Below are 8,330 nucleotides of genomic sequence, written 5' to 3'. Positions count from 1 at the left end.
TTGTTGCCAGGTTAGAGTCCAGAGTCTGGGCCCACGTGGGCTTGTTTAGTATCTTCTGCGATTGCAGGCTTTGTTGCTGGGGGAGTCCTGGGATGAAGGCTGTAGTCTTCTTCTGTGTTTCTTGTCATCTGGAGCATGCGTACTGTAAAATACCTCCTTATGAGGCATTGAAAGCTAATACAGCTTGTTCACTTAGCAAGACATTGCAGTTACAAAGTTTCCAACCACACCTGCTTGCAAAGGCTAACACTGGCCTTGCAAAAACGAACACATTGTGCAAGGCTTACAGAACCGGTTTGATCAACAAACACGTAAATTTATCACAATCCCCCCTTTTTGTTTTCATCATTTTGTTGGTCAAACTGGATTACGGTTTCTCGAGCTAGAGAAAGAATGGGAGTTTCTCTTTCACCAATCTTGGCTTCCTCTAAGTACTCACATTGCCTTCTTAATAACATTAGGTGTGCAGCTTCTAATCGATTTTTTACTAATCCAATAATTCTATTCAATATACAAGGTCCAAAAGTTAATATCAACATTAATACAGCTATTGGTCCTATTATGGTTGACAGCAAAGTAGTTAACCAAGGGGATTTGGTAAACCAGGATTCATACCAGTTCTGCTGGGCTTCTCTTTCTCTTTTCCGGTTTTCTAACCCCTCTCGTAATTTTGTCATGGTATCTCTAACTACTCCTGTGTAATCAGCATAAAAGCAACATTCTTCTCCTAGGGCTGCACAGAGCCCTCCTTGCTGTAGGAATAGGAGATCCATCCCTCTTCAGTGTTGTAGCACTACTTCTGACAGTGAGGTTAAAGATTTTTCTAATGCTGTTATTGATTTTTCTATTTTTTCTAAATCTTCAGCTACAGCAGCCCTTAAAGAACTAAATCCTTGTTTCTGTTGGATGAGCGAGGTGATTCCCGTCCCTGCTCCTACTGTCCCAATACCTAACAGTGTGGCTATTGTAATTGCAGTTATGGGTTCTCTTTTCACTCTTTTTCGTGTTTCAATATCCCAATAATCATAAATTACACTTTCTTGGTGATACAATATCCTCAGGATAATAGTGACTTGTATACAATATTCTTGAGAGGCATCAAACAAACTTAGAGATACACACGGAGTAAGTCCCATTTTTTAACATATCCATCGAGCTCCTTCCTGGGCAATAATCCACTTTTTGACAGTTTTTTTGATGTTGGTATTAATGGAACTACACAGTGTTTGTTTTGCCTTAGGTACTGTACCTATACAGGCCCCTATTCCAGTAACATGTTGCATGGTTATTCCCTCCTTCCTGTTTCCTCAAGAGCATTGAGAAGGTGTAGTCTCTGAGCTCAAGTTATATGTGTCATTAATTCTAATTGCCTCATAAAAGGGTGGATTGACATCATAGCAAAGCCAACAACTCTCTGTTAAGTTTGATTTGGTATGATTTAAAGTTTGGTAGGTAGCTTGTATTATTGCCCGTAGAGGATTTGGCCGATTTCTTTCTCTTGGGATTCCTTCAATAATATCACTTCTTCCTATGGTTATATCATGTGTTGGGGGTACTATTTCGGGTTCCTTAACTATGGAATTAGGACCTACAGCCTGCGGACGTTTTATTTTTTCCTTCTTCATAAAAATAAGTATTCCCCTGTCGTTTCCCTGTTCCCAAAACCTTACTCCCCAGGTCTTACCAATCTTCCATGCATCGTGTTGGGGCTGCAATACTTGAATCGTTAAGTACTTACAATTACCAGGATTAGCTAAACCTCCCTCAAATCCATAAGTAGGCTTCTTACAGCCCGTGGGTCCCCTGTCAACTGTAAGATATTGGTCAGGAGTTTGGGCCTTCCAACCTCCCGTTGTTATAGTTTCACATCCCCAATAAGCACAATAATATTCCCCTGGATAGTTACAATAACTTTTTCCTGGGTTAGAACTGGGGCACCAATAGGTGGCTTTTGCATTTCCTTCTTCCGGTTTTTGCCGACATACATAATGATCTCCTATTAAGGTCTCAAATAATTCACAATTGGTAATAATAAACTTGGGTGCCCCAACGGCAACGGTAGTATTAAGAATTTTCTGATCATCCCATCTACTAAACGTCCACTTATAGGGTTGATGAGGGTTCTCGTTCCCACAGGCAGGTTTCGCCAGCATCGGTAACAGACTTATTATCCACATACCTAGATATAAGATTGAGAAAAGTGGTGTGGTCTTGCTCTTTCTATAAGCATTTCCAAATTTTTGACATTTAATTTGGTTTTTGGTTTTATTCCCCGAGGGAGATGAGAAACTTCGGGGTGGCCCTGAGGTTATTGGGTTTGGGAGTTGTGAGTCAAGGGGCCTCGTGTGCCATTTCTGGAGGTGGTTCATCAACCTCAATCCCCACAGTAGTACGCCTCTGACTTCTCCTCTGCCTACTCTGTTGCTTAGAGCAGCGAGGTGTACCATCTTCTTGGCAGCAGTCATATTTTTCAGGGGAACCTCCTTTGTCATATTTAGTCAACCTTGACTTATAGCTCTCCCAGCTCTTATCTTTCACCTCCCAGACTCCACACCTCACTCTGGCCACGGTCCATCTGCAGGTTACATGTACAATTTCGGCCTTTGTTGGACAGGGCTCATTTGTATGGAAACAACACTTCTCGGGGTTTATGCCTTTGGCAAAGATATCCCACCACTTTTGGGAGTCTTTTATAATTCTCCCGGTTGTTACTCCCACACATAATGCTTGCTCAGTTAGTTCCCGTTCGTAATTATAACATTCGTGGCAAATACCACTAGGGGAATACCCATAGGAGCAGTGGGTCCACCACTTTTCTCTACAGAGTTTACACCTGTAACATACAAAGGGATAACATATACAGTTAGGATCTTTACAAAAGATAGTCTCACTCATCCGCTTTTCTTCGGAACTTAATTTTCAAGCTGTCAGGGTCTCTGGTCGCCTCCCAGTGAGAACTCTGAATTGGTCCTTTGATTCTGCTTGCATGAGTCCACCCTCTTTCAGCAGTCCGGGCTGCAGTATCTGTAGTAAGCAAAACAAGAAACGGTCCCTCCCAACAGGGAGTTAGAGATGACTCTTTCCAAGTTTTGATCAATACCTTATCTCCAGGCGTAATTTTGTGTATTGCAATATCTAAGGGTGGCCTCTGCACTATCAGTCCCTTCTTTATTAGTTCTTGCCGTCTCTTCATGAGTTCAATGATATACTCCTGTAAGAATTTTTCTTCTACCTTTGGGTGTTCGATTGGCATTTCTAGGTCATAGGGCATCCCATATAACATTTCAAAAGGAGAGATCCCAGTGTCTCCTCTGGGTTGTGTCCTTACATTTAATAGGGCTAATGGCAAGCATTTTATCCAATTCATTTTAGTTTCAATGATTAATTTAGTCAAATGTTTCTTAATTTCGCCATTCATTCTTTCTACTTTTCCTGAACTCTGTGGATGCCATGGGGTATGATATTCCCATTTAGTCCCTAAGGGATCCAAGGCCTCCTTGATAACCTTGGAGGTAAAATGGGGTCCCCGATCTGAATCAATTACTGCTATGTTTCCATACCGTGGTACGATGTTTTCCAGCAGTACCTTGACTACGGTTTTTGCAGTGGCTCGGGCTACCGGAAAGGCCTCCACAAAGTGGGTCAAATGGTCCACCAGTACTAGGAGATATCTGTATCTGCCCACTTTGGGAAGTTCGGTGAAATTGCTTTGTATTCTTTCAAATGGTCTTTTAGCCAGTTCACGCCCTCCTGGAACTCTTTCCCTGAGCTGATGCTTATTTACCCTTTGGCACGTTAGGCATTCCCCAACGATTTTCTTGGCTATATCGTATATTCCTATACACATATACTTAGTTCCGAATTGGTCTACCAATGCCTGTATTCCCCAATGAGTTTGCCTGTGAAATTCTCTCATTATTTTCCATGCCACCCGCTTTGGAATTACTTCTCTTCCATCAGGGAGAAACCATTTCCCTTCCTTTTCAATAACTCTTGCTTGTTTAAGTTTCTCCTTTTCTTGAGTGGTAAAACTCACGATACCATTGGCTTTTATTTGAGTCTGTGTTTGTTCCACTTCCCTTACGATTAGTAAGGCGGCTTTCTTTGCTTCTTCGTCAGCCAAATTATTTCCCCTTATTTGTTTACTGATACCCCTCTGATAGCCTTTTACATGTACTACTGCAATTTGTTTAGGTCCTCTTAGAGCCTTTAGAGTTTGTTTTATCAAGGCCTCATGTACTAGGCCTTTCCCTTGAGAGTTCACTAACCCTCGTTCTTCCCAAATTTTGCCAAATGTATGAACTACCCCGAATGCATAGTTGGAATCTGTAAATACTGTCCCTTGTTTATTTTCCAGTAACTGCAAAGCTCTTAGTACTGCATATAATTCACAAGCTTGGGCTGACCACGGTCGCATCGAGGGGGCCAGATTCTTTTACCTCTAGGGTGGTCCCATCTATTATCGCATACCCTGACCTTCGCTTCCCATTTACCATTCGTGATGACCCGTCTACAAATAATTTCAACCCATTCGGTAGTTCCTCTTCTTCCAAATCTTCTCTAATTTTGGTTTGGTGTTCTATTAATTGTATGCAATCATGAATTAAGTTCTCGCTTGGTTCCCCGTATAAGAACTGAGCTGGGTTTTGCAGGCTAGTTGTTTCAAGCTCCAACTTGGGGGAATGAATTAGGATACCCTCGTATTTCAACAGCCTGGCGTCAGTGATCCATTTGTCTGCCTTCTGCTGTAATACCCCCCGTACGTTATGAGGCGTATACACTTTCAATTCTCCTCCTAGAGTTACTTTCCCAGCTTCTTCAACTAAAAGGGCCGTGGCTACTACAGCTTGTAGGCAAGTAGGCCATCCCCTACTAACCGGATCTAATAATTTGGAAAAATAGCCCACGGGTTTCTTTCTTCCAGCCCATTCTTGGGTTAATACCCCAAAGGCTGTTCCTCCCTCTGAATTCACAAACAAATAAAACGGTCGTCTAATATCGGCTAAACTTAACACCGGAGCATTTACAAGGTCAGCTCTGAGGCTTTCTAGACTCTGTTCGTCCTCCTGAGTCCATTTTATTAATCCTACCCCTACTAATTTCTGATACAAAAACTTCACTTTGCTGCTATAATTTTCGATCCATTGTCTACAGTACCCTAAAAGTCCTAACAATTGCCTTATCTGTCTCTTACTTGTTGGTGCCTGGAGGGATAAAATACCATTCACTCGCTCAGGATCTAATTTCTTAGTTCCCTTACTTAGCTAGTGTCCTAAGTATTTTACTTCCTCTTCAGTAAACTGCAATTTAAACTTTGAAACCTTTAATCCCTTTAGGCCTAAAAAGTTTAATAATCTAATGTTCTCATTTCTAACAGCCTCTTGATCTTCCCCAGCTAACAACAGAACATCTACATACTGCACTGAAGTCACTTCTGGGTTTGATTCAAAAGTTTCTAATACTTGTTCTAGAGCTTGCCCAAACAAATTTGGTGATTCTGTAAACCCTTGTGGGAGTACAGTCCATCTTAATTGTTGTTTCCTATGGGTCTCAGGATCTTCCCACTCAAAGGCAAAAGAAGCCCTACACTTCTCCTTTAGAGGGCAGGCCCAAAATGCGTCCTTTAAGTCTATTACACTATACCATTTTAATTCAGGGGAGAGTTGACTTAGTAAAGTATATGGATTGGCTACCACTGGGAATCTAGTAATAGTCCTCTTATTCACTTCTCTTAGATCCTGTACTAAACGGTAGGACCCGTCCGATTCCTTTATGGGCAGAATGGGGGTATTGTGTGGTGACATGCAAGTTTTTAATAATCCCTGCTGCAACAACCTTTCGATCACTGGTTGTAGTCCATATCTGCCCTCTTGTGACATGGGATATTGTTTGACTCTAATTGGAACTTCTGCGTTCTTAATGGTGACTTCAAAGGGAGCAATGTCTAATCGTCCTACTGACTCCGGCGTATACCATACTTCAGGACTGATTTTAGCTTCATCCTCTGTTGTCAAAACACACAATTTTACCGCTATTTCTCTGTTCTTTATTTCTAAGTTAATTCCTAACTCAATCATTAGATCTCTTCCTAATAAATTGTATTCTGCTTCAGGTACTAACAAAAGGGATCCTATTCCAATTTGAGATGGAGTTTCTATTTCCACTCCTTTTATTATTGGTACCTGAAACGGTTCCCCTTTTGCTCCTATTACTTGTAATTTCTCCGAGGATAGTGTGCATCCTCGGGGCACTAACTGGACAGTAGATCTTTCTGCCCCAGAGTCCACAAGGAACTCTACTTCTTGATGCTGGGGACCTAATTTTAATTTTATCAAGGGCTCTGTTTTCCTAGAGGTCCCCAGCAAATAGAGCCCCTGACCCCCTAATCTTCTTTAAACATTTGTTCATCCTGTATACGCTTTCTGCAATTCCTCCTCATGTGTCCTTTCCTTTGACAGTAGAAACACTCAATCTGTCTCAAATCCTTTATGTCACCCTGGCTTCCCTGAGGTCTTTCTTTTGGCCCTTGGGCACTACATCCCCCTGTACGGGGTGCTATTCCTCTCTGTCCTTCTCGGACAGCTGCCACCAAAATCCTTGCCTGCTTCTTCTGAATCTCTTCCTCCCTTCTCACATACACTTTCTGAGCTTCCCTCAACAGCTCATCTAATCCTCGCTCCTGCCAATCTTCCAACTTTTCCAGTTTCTTTCTAATGTCTACCCATGATTTCGCCACAAGCTGAGTTTTTAACAGGGCTTGCCCCACCGGAGTGGCAGGATCCAGCCCGGAATAGAGCTGCAGATTTTTTCTCAATCTCTCTAACCATTCAGTGGGGGTCTCATCTCTCTTCTGGTGTTCACTAAATGCTTTGTTAATATTCTGTCCTCGGGGAACAGATTCCTTAAGAAATCCCTTAAAAAATTATAGTACGCAGACCTGCCATATGGGTTCTATGTTCCGCATTCTGGTTATCCCAGTTTGGCCGCTGTAGTGGCCATTTAATATCTGCGCCTGGACCGTGTTGGTGTTGCTGATCCCAAACTCTCATTCCTGCTCTTCGAATCATTTCCCTTTCCTCTACTGTGAATAGTATACCTAAAACTGCCTGCAACTCTTCCCAGGTATATACACTAGGACCCAAAACCTGGTCTAACCTTTCGGATACTCCCAAGGGGTCTTCTAAAAGGTTCCCCATCTCCTTCTTGAATTCCCTTATATCTCCGGAATTCAAGGGTACCGGCACAAATCCCATGCCAGGTTGTGGGCCCCCCATAGCTATTTCTCTTAAGGGGTATAGTCTTTCCTCTGACTGCTCTTTCCTCCTAGTCTGACTCCTTGTTATTCTCCGAATCTCTTCAGGGGAACTAGGAGAGCCTAAGTCTGGGTCTGGGACTGTCGGGGGAGAGGAGGAAGGGGGGGTTGGGTCAGGCGTGAGTGCAGGGGGAACATAAGGGGGAGGAGGTGTGGGAAGCTCTTCGAGGTTTTTAGGTTTTTTCCTATGATTCTTTTCACTTAGAGCGAACACATGGATTCGGGTATCTAATCTTATCCATAAACTAGCATATTCACTCTCTTCTAAACTAAAGGGTTCCTTAGAATTTACATATATGTTTAGGGCCTGACATATCCAATCCTCAAATGTCCCAAAAACAGGCCAAAATACCCGATCTCTTCTGATTTGTTTACCACCCCACACCTGCATGCAATAATATATCATTTTTTCTCTGCTTTTGCCTTGTCTGGGTGGCCAGTCATCCCAATGGGCAATCATTAATCCTAGAGGGCTGTCTGGCGGTATGTCGGGTAACCTCACCTTGGGGCCCCTCATGGAGTCAGAAGGCTTGCTTTTCTTCTGCCCCATCTTCCAAAGTGCCTTCTCACACACACACACACACGCACCCCTCATTCGTGGCTCACGCCCTTGCGGGCAATGAGAACTGCACTACAAGAGGGTCCGCACTCACTTCGCTCCTTCCGGGAGCGTCTCGTTCATGCGCACTTCGGGAAACCCACCCCGACCGAACGGGAACGCTTTCAATACTCACTTAACCTGGAGTCTTCGTCCGGATCTTCGTGCACGAAAATTACGGGGTACTGCAGTGTTCTCTTGCCTGCTTGCCAAATTTAGGGTTCGGAGGTAAGGGTCTTGGAAAGGATATCGTCCACTCCGGGGCCATACAAGGATGGGGCGCCTCCCCAGAGTTTAGATTCTGAACCAAGTTAACCTTATCTGAGTCACGGCACCAAATTTGTTATAAGCGGCGACGAAAAATTGTACACCAGCCCATGGGTAATCCAATCAAAGTTTATTGAAGCAAGCGGCAAACAG

Source organism: Haliaeetus leucocephalus, unplaced genomic scaffold, assembly GCF_000737465.1.
Source record: "Haliaeetus leucocephalus isolate CR32 unplaced genomic scaffold, Haliaeetus_leucocephalus-4.0 Scaffold273, whole genome shotgun sequence".
Classification (NCBI taxonomy): Eukaryota; Metazoa; Chordata; class Aves; order Accipitriformes; family Accipitridae; genus Haliaeetus; species Haliaeetus leucocephalus.
This window is presented reverse-complemented; position numbering follows the sequence as displayed.